Source organism: Phacochoerus africanus, chromosome 10, assembly GCF_016906955.1.
Source record: "Phacochoerus africanus isolate WHEZ1 chromosome 10, ROS_Pafr_v1, whole genome shotgun sequence".
Lineage (NCBI taxonomy): Eukaryota > Metazoa > Chordata > Mammalia > Artiodactyla > Suidae > Phacochoerus > Phacochoerus africanus.
This window is the reverse complement of record NC_062553.1, coordinates 99,578,411-99,586,725: the sequence shown is the minus strand read 5'-3', so window position 1 is coordinate 99,586,725 and position 8,315 is coordinate 99,578,411.

Sequence of the window (8,315 nt, the reverse complement as noted above, 5' to 3'; positions counted from 1 at the left end):
TATATCTTTAAAGGTAAACTGTAGCTAAAAGTTCTGTATGAACAATAGAGACACAAATACCACTGTCTTGGGGGGAAAAAAAAAAAAAAACCTTTTACTTTGGTAAAGACTATGTATTACCTTATCAGCATTTTCCAAAAGACACATAAAACTTGCTGAGAATTCAGTTTGATCCTTTAAATCAATCTTACTACAGAAGTTGATAGAGCAGTTTATCAGTCACTTCTAGGAGAGAGAAATTTTGAATAATATGTGCAATTATCTTTTCCTTCTTTTGCCGTTCTGACTCTAGGCTAATGTTAATAAATAATGAGACAACTTGAATCATGCATCTTCTCCATACTCATCACTTTCAGATGATTCCTGACTATTTAAGAGTTTTTAATCATCTGCAAACAGGAAACCCCCAGAACATATTTCTATGTTGTGCCCTAGTGGTTATTCAGCAGTTCCATCAAGCTCCCACCTTTCTTCATTGAAATAGACTTGTCAGTACTGACTTCCGTGTCTTCCAAATATACCTGGCACAATGTTAATCCATATAGGCCTGAACACTGCAGAAGAAGGCTGAAGAGAACAGTCACTTCCTGGAAGTAATAATGTTTCAGGTGTCGGCCTCCTTTCTCTCCCTTAAAGAAATCACTTCATTGATCTTCTCATGGGCAGGACTGTCTCAGTATTGTTCTCTAGATTCAGGCTGATTGACTTTCTATGCATGAAAAATGAATAGTTATATAAATATTTCATATGAACTAGAAGTAGCTTGGATGTCTGAATTGATGCAGTATCAGAGTAAGAGGTAAAACATGACCACTGGTTTACTTTTAGTCTAATCTCAATGTTAAATAAATCACTATGAATTATGTATTGATATGTAGTTGCAGTAGAAAACAGTCATCAGAAAAGTTGAAAGCGTTGAGCTTGTTTTCTTCCATGAACTAAAAAGTTACCTGTAATCTGTCTTCTCTTCCTCTAAGTAGAGACGTGAGTCTATTGTTAACCTGACATTTGCTGCAGGTGGAGCTCTGAGCAATGCCTGAAATTTGTGATTTCAAGCCACATATGTTCTGCCAAACACGTGATTCCAGGCCACAACTATCACTGCTGAACTTGAATTTTCCCACACAATAACCTGGAAAACACATGCTCTGAAGAGTAAAGCATAGTTTGTTTTTTAAGCATAGCAGCTCTTACTAAAAAGACACAAAATGATGTCATTAATATGGTTTTGAAACAGGAGGGAAGGGGACGGGACACGACCTTTAAAAGAACGACATAGTCCTTGAGGATGTGCCAATAACTGGTTGGACACAACGAAGTCCAAGATGGTGGATGATTTGACTTCCTGTGGACCTTGAGTTTCACTAGATGCTCATTGTAACATGCTGAATGACAGGTCCACAGGGGCCAGAACAGTTTCGAGGCAGACCATAAGAGGCCAAAATGTGGGTGATGACCCAATTCCTGTCCTTTCCTGTGAGTTGGGATAATCCTCCCACCCATTAGTTTATGAAGTTGTCCAGCCCATAAAAACTCAACACCCCATATTTTGGGCCTGAGTCTCTCACCTCTTGCCTTTTGAGATGGCCCACACTTTATCTCACAATAAATCTACTTACCTATCACTTTGTCTCTCCCTGAAATCCTTCTGTGCTAAGACATGAAGAACCTGAACTTCAGTAAGCCCTGGGACCAGGTGTATAGTTTTGATTAAAAAAAAAACAATGGGTTCAATGGGTTCCCAATTTGGGTTTTGGCCGAATATGAGACCTAGCCCATGGGTTGGAGTCCTAATCTGAGTCTTGCTTGGATTCGAGTCCCAAAACCTGGGTTTGAATCTCAATCTGTGATGTAGGGTTTCAGTTTTAGTTGTTTGGGCAGGCAGTGTAACTAGAAGAGAAATTACAGAGATTGGAGAAAGGCATGCACATTTGGAAACCTACCTTCAGGTTAGAAAATATGTGATAGTGGGCTGTGCAGGCGGCTCATATGTGATGAAGAGAGTAAGTTCATTAGCAAACCAGTTTCTAGAGTCTTTGCAAAGCATTTATGAGCACCATCAAAGCCTTCAGTATTTTTTATATGACATTAGTTTTCATCCTTACTCAAGATCTCCCAATTGATGAGTGATGCCAGAGACCAAATCTCCTGATCCTCTTCCAGTGACACTTCTACTAGCCTCAGTACCATTCTATTTGCATATTTACAAAGAAATAGAAAACACTTTAAAATGCAAATCAAATTCTTTTTAAGTGTAAGCAAGTCCAGGAGAGGAGGGGGGAATTTGGAAGATAGTTTTGCTTATTTGGAATTTCTCACCTTCTGATAAGCCAGTTAAAAATGCATATTGTCTTTCTTCCCTCAAAAGCATGACATCTGATTATTCCTATGGTTGTCATAAAGTAATGAGGTATTTAAGAAACAGAATTGAAAATGGAAATGAATATTCAGCTTGTCACATAATGAAAGAGAAGTAAACAAAAGACAATTTAAATGTTCTGTAAATTAAGGATTTTGTGTGTGTGTGATTTTGGGTGGCTGATAATTTAAAATTTAAGTAGAGAGTCTGCATGTACATTTGTTGTTTGTTGGTTTTGTTTGTTTGTTTGTTTGTTTGACTTTTTAATAATATTCCACACATTTAGATTTGGGGAAACTGTATTTTCTTTTTCTTTCTTTCTCTCTCTCTCTCTCTCTTTCTCCCTTTCTCTCCTTCTTTTCTTTTTGGTGTAACACATGCTTTAAGACTTAAATATAGCAGAGCCATCCAACCTCATATTTAACTTCAATAACAATTTTAATGTAAAACATTTTTGTATGTCACATTATATCTTAATTTAGTACATTTCACAGGAAACATATTTTCATTATAGCATTTCTTATTCTAAAAGCCTCAAAACTTGCCAGAGACAATACATGTCAATGCAGCATCCTCTGTTCTTAATGAGAAGCCAGGAAAACCAACAGGAATGCTATTATAATGATAACTATAAGGACTCCATATTGATTGAAGTATTGGTTTGTTGTAAATGGAGTCTTGTTTAGTCTGCCCAGATCACCTTATCTGACTGAAACACGTTGATTTCTTTTTCTCTAGAATTTGTTTCAGCTTGCCTTCCCTCACTCCCGCCTCCACTTCTTAGCACATATTTCATATTACTTATAAAGGTCTGTATTAAGAAAACACCATGATTCAAATTTTTTATTAGAGTATTGTTGATTTACAATGTTGTGCCAAAATCTGCTGTACAGCAAAGTAACTTGGTTATACACACACACACACGTATATAGGTATATATATATGTGTGTGTGTATATATGTGTGTGTGTGTATGTATATATATATATATATACATACACACACATATACACTTTTTGAAAATATTCTTTTCCATCATGCACTATCCCAGGAGATTGGATATAGTTCCCTGTGCTATACCATAGGACCTTGTTGTTATCCTTCCTAAATGAAATAGTTTGCATCCACTAACCCCAAATTCCCAGTCCATCCCTTTCCCTCTCCACTCCCCATCCCCCTTGGCAAGTCTGTTCTTTGTCTGTTAGGTAGGATAGGATAGGGAATCAGACCCAGGTGATGCAGAACAAGCAATTTATCATTATCGAAATAAGAGACCTGCAATCAAACAATCAGGAAGCACACAGGTACCAGAGACATACTCTTTTAAGCACTTCCCTATACAAACCATTCACGCTATTCTGAGAGCACTTCTCTATAATCTATTCTCCGTGCACATAAGGCATCTCACCCAAAACCAATTGGAGGGTCAAAATGTGCCCCATACAGAGATCAGACAACACTCAGCCCTTATGCACAGTATTTCTAGAGGAACAGAATTTTAAGTTTGAAGTTTCTAAATTGATAAGAGTTCAGGAATTTGAATTCCCTGCTAAAGTACAACATACATTTGAAAACTGCTATGTGTGCCCTGAAGATCCCTATTTCCTATAGCTTTTCAGGACTGAAACAATTGAAAATCAAACCCAGAATCTTATCCTGTGACTGGTTGAACTCCTACCCTTGCAGGGTGTCTACTGTTAAAATGAGGGCATTGATTGGGAGGGCATGGGACCCTAAATGTAGAAGTGGGGACATGTGGGAAGACTCTGCTGAGACTGGCAACAGTGGGGCTGTGGTGTAGGCCAGGAGCTACAGCTCTGATTCAACCCCTAGCCTGGGAACCTCCATATGCCATAGGAGCAACCCTAAAAAGCAGAAGAAGAAAAAAAAAGAAGAAAGAAAGGTATTATAGTAAATCAGAGATGAAATTAAGATTAATCAACAATTGGGGAGTTCCTGTTGTGCTCAGTGGTTAAGGAATCCAACTAGGAACCATGAGGTTGCAGGTTCAATCCCTGGCCTCGCTCAGTGGGTTAAGAATCTGGCATTGCCGTGAGCTGTGGTGGATGTTGCAGATGCGGCTCAGATCCTACGTTGCTGCGGCTATGGTATAGCCGGTGGCTACAACTCCGATTGGACTCCTAGCCTGGGAACCTCCACATGCCGCAGAAGCAACCCTAGAAAAGGCAAAAAGACAAAAAAAAAAAAAAAAGATTAATCAACAATTGGTGAAAGACGAAACCAATCACTCAGGGTATAACTGGGGCAGCATTCCATAGGTCCCTTGCTCATCCAATGATTCTTGGGTTATTTAAGAAAATATCTGGAAAGCCCTGGGGAAGAATCTGTATTGGAAAGGGGCAAAGGGAAATATGGGAGCTCTAGGCAACCAGAATAAAAATACTTAAATATTTTAACAAGTGTTTTGGCCTTATCTGTGGCTAGTGGTTGATATCAGTTCTACCTTAACTTCACTGTTTACAAAATCCTTGCTGGTATTCTCCCTATTCATTAGATAAGAGGAATCTCTAAAGTTCAAACACTCATTTGTTTTTAACACTAAGGCCCTTGAAGGAGTTTATTTACTTAGATTGAATAAAACCATCCTCTATAACTATGTGTATTCTTTTTAAGGTTATTAGCCTCTTTTTTTTCTATGTAGGATAAAGAAAAGCCAAGATAGAAATGTTATTTTCTCTATTAAAAAATGTTATTATAACTAATGTTGTATATATTCAATCATGCATTCATTCATTCAGAGATGCACTTGTTTCTGCGTCTATTCATGTAGTCAACATACATTGAGAAAAACATGAATGCTCTTCAGTGCTGTTGTTTTTAGAATGTTTAATGATCTACTTTTTCTAGTCTCTTTTATATATAAAAATATTTCTCTGGTTATTAGACTAGTATTTGGTCTACACGGAAAATACATGGGATATAGGAGTTCCTGTCGTGGTGCAGCAGAAATGAATCCGACTAGCAACCATGAGGTTGTGGGTTCAATCCCTGGCCTCCAACAGTGGGTTAAGGATCTGGCATCGCCATGAGCTGTGGTGTAGGTCACAGATGTGGCTCGGATCTGGTGTTGCTGTGGCTGTGGTGTAGGCCAGCAGCTGTAGCTCCAATTAGACCCCTAGCCTGGGAACCTCCACAGGCTGAGGATGCAGTCCAAAAAAAAAAAAGAAAGAAAATATATGGGAAACAAAGAAAGTTTTTGAGAATACAAAAACAAGTACCCCTGGTAACACTTGATTGTATCAACTGGTGGATTTGGAAATGCTTTTAGAAATAAGCTTTTAATTCAAATTGAATATAAAACTGAAAATTAGCATTCTGGTGTGGTCATTTCATGTGATCTCAAAAAACAGTGAAAAATTATTTTAACACCATTTCATATTTCATAGTACGAATATTTTATCATTTACCTAACCATTCCTTTCTTGTCCACATACAAGTTATTAACAAACAATACTATGATGAATATATTTATGTATACATATGTACATGCATTTATGAATATTTACTTAGTATTTTAAATTCGATTTATTAAGGAAGCATGATGAAAAATTTAAGAATCTTGACACATATTACAAAATTGCTTTCCAAAAAAGTTATATTGATTCCTATTAACACCAATAGGTTATGATTATTCTTATCTTACCATGTCCTCTCCAACTACTGCATATTATTATCAATAAAACTAAAAAATAACCTTTGAATTTCCACTATGTGATAATGATTAACCCTAACTGTTTCTAAAGAAAGGTGATTTTTTTTTTAACTAAGACATCTTTTTTTAATTTTCTTTATTTTTTATTTTTTTGTCTTTTTGCCATTTCTTGGGCCACTCCTGCAGCATATGGAGGTTCCCAGGCTAGGGGTCCAATCGGAGCTGGAGCCACCGGCCAACACCAGAGCCACAGCAACGCAGGATCAAAGCCGAGTCTGCGACCTACACATCTCACAGAAACGCTGGATCCTTAACCCATTGAGCAAGGCCAGGGATCAAACCTGCAACCTCATTGTTCCTAGTCGGATTCGTTAACCACTGAGCCATGACGGGAACTCTGTGATTTTTGATGTAGTATTTTAGTTCTTTTACTTAACTGTTTTTATTTTTATTTATTTATTTATTTATTTTTTGTCTTTTGTCTTTTTAGGGCCACACCCGTGGCATATGGAGGTTCTCAGGCTAAGGGTCAAATCAGAGCTGTAGCTGCTGGCCTATGCCAAGCCACAGCAATGCCAGATTCTTAACCTACTGAGCAAGGCCAGGGATGGAACTGGAGTCCTCATGGATACTAGTCAGGTTTGTTAACGACTGAGCCATGATGGGAACGCCTGTTTTTGTTTTTATTCTTATCATTTTCCAAAGCAACTCATTTCCTCTGTTAAATACAATGATAGACCTTTAAATTTTCTAAAAAAGACCTATGCTCTTTCTAGGTAAGAGTGTTTTTTAACATTTCTATTAGTTCTCTACTCCTTCCTATTCAGAATATTAAGTACTAAATATATTTGTTTTAAAGAATGAATAAATGAGTGAATGAAAAGGTTACAAATCATCAACCAAGTATTGTTTCATATTATGGTCTGCTTTTTTATAGTGTAATATATTCCTTTAGGTCTTGAGGTCTTGAAACAGTAAGAAAAAGCTGGGCTAGTTTAACTGCTGCTAATTCTCCTAGAATATTTTAAAATAAAATACATCGCTTCTTGGCCTTTTGGCTAAGATCAAGTGTAAAATAAAATACAATATTTATTTACTACTGCTTTTGAAGATTTAAACACAATATCATTAAAGAAAAAATAGGGAAACATATTCACAAAGACTACAAAAATCCTGAGAAAAATATTACATTCCAAAAAACCTGGAGTAATACTTCAGAAAATATTACATCTTCAATGTAGTGTTTATACTCTTTTTATCATATTACTTCAGAATACTTTGGTTTGGATTGGAATGCAATTGGTTGCTTTTCTTTATGCGCTTGAGAAAAAAATACAACCAAGGAAACGAAAAAAGATAAAAGCTAATGATTGCATCATCTCTGATTTCTACCTTGTGTTTTAAATCATTTTTTCTCCCCCTCAATAATGACACTTTTTCCCTCCTTTGTTTCAGCCGTAATAAAAGGTCAAAATAATGCTTTCAAATTGGAATATCTTATTTAACAATGGCCTTTCTGTCTCATTCATTCTTAAAATTTTGTCACCAAAACACTGAAGAGATTTCATTGTGACACGTGAAGGGATATTATTAGTTAATTTTATTGCAAGTTGTAGTTCTTTGATGTGTACCAAATGATAATTTTTGAAAAATGTTATATAGTGAAGTATGTCAAACATTTAAATCATAAATTAATGAAGGAAGCAGCAGGATGACAAACTGGTTCAAAAGAGGACACAAGAGACTAAAATATATAGCCCGTAAAAGAAATCTATATAGCTGAAATAAGTCATCTAAAGTCAATTAAGAACTGGTTAATGCTCAAAAGGTAATAAAACCATAACCTTTTTTTTTTCCCCTTACTAGGTAGAAAGCATCTGCTTATCTATATTTGTTAACATTTATTTGCAACATATTCATTTTCTATAAGTTAAAATCCAAATTTGTAAAATCTGGGCTCTAAGAATAGTCAAATAGTAAGTCATATAAAAAGTTCATTTTCTTAGAGCATTTAATTATCCTTAGGTCAGATTGGTGGAGAATGCTCTTGTAAGACACTGAAAACAGCACAGATTTTTTTTGCCTTATTTCCCAGCTTGGGGTAATTTTTATAACATAGGAATTAAATGGATACATATGCAGCATGAGAAGTGACCCTATTCTCATCTTAGATATAAGGAGTATTTGCATTTATGCTTTATTTTTTGTTGAGTACCTTTTTTTTTAAATCTTTTCCCATTTCTCTACTTAAAATTTTTTTCATTATCAAATGGTAAAAATTTTC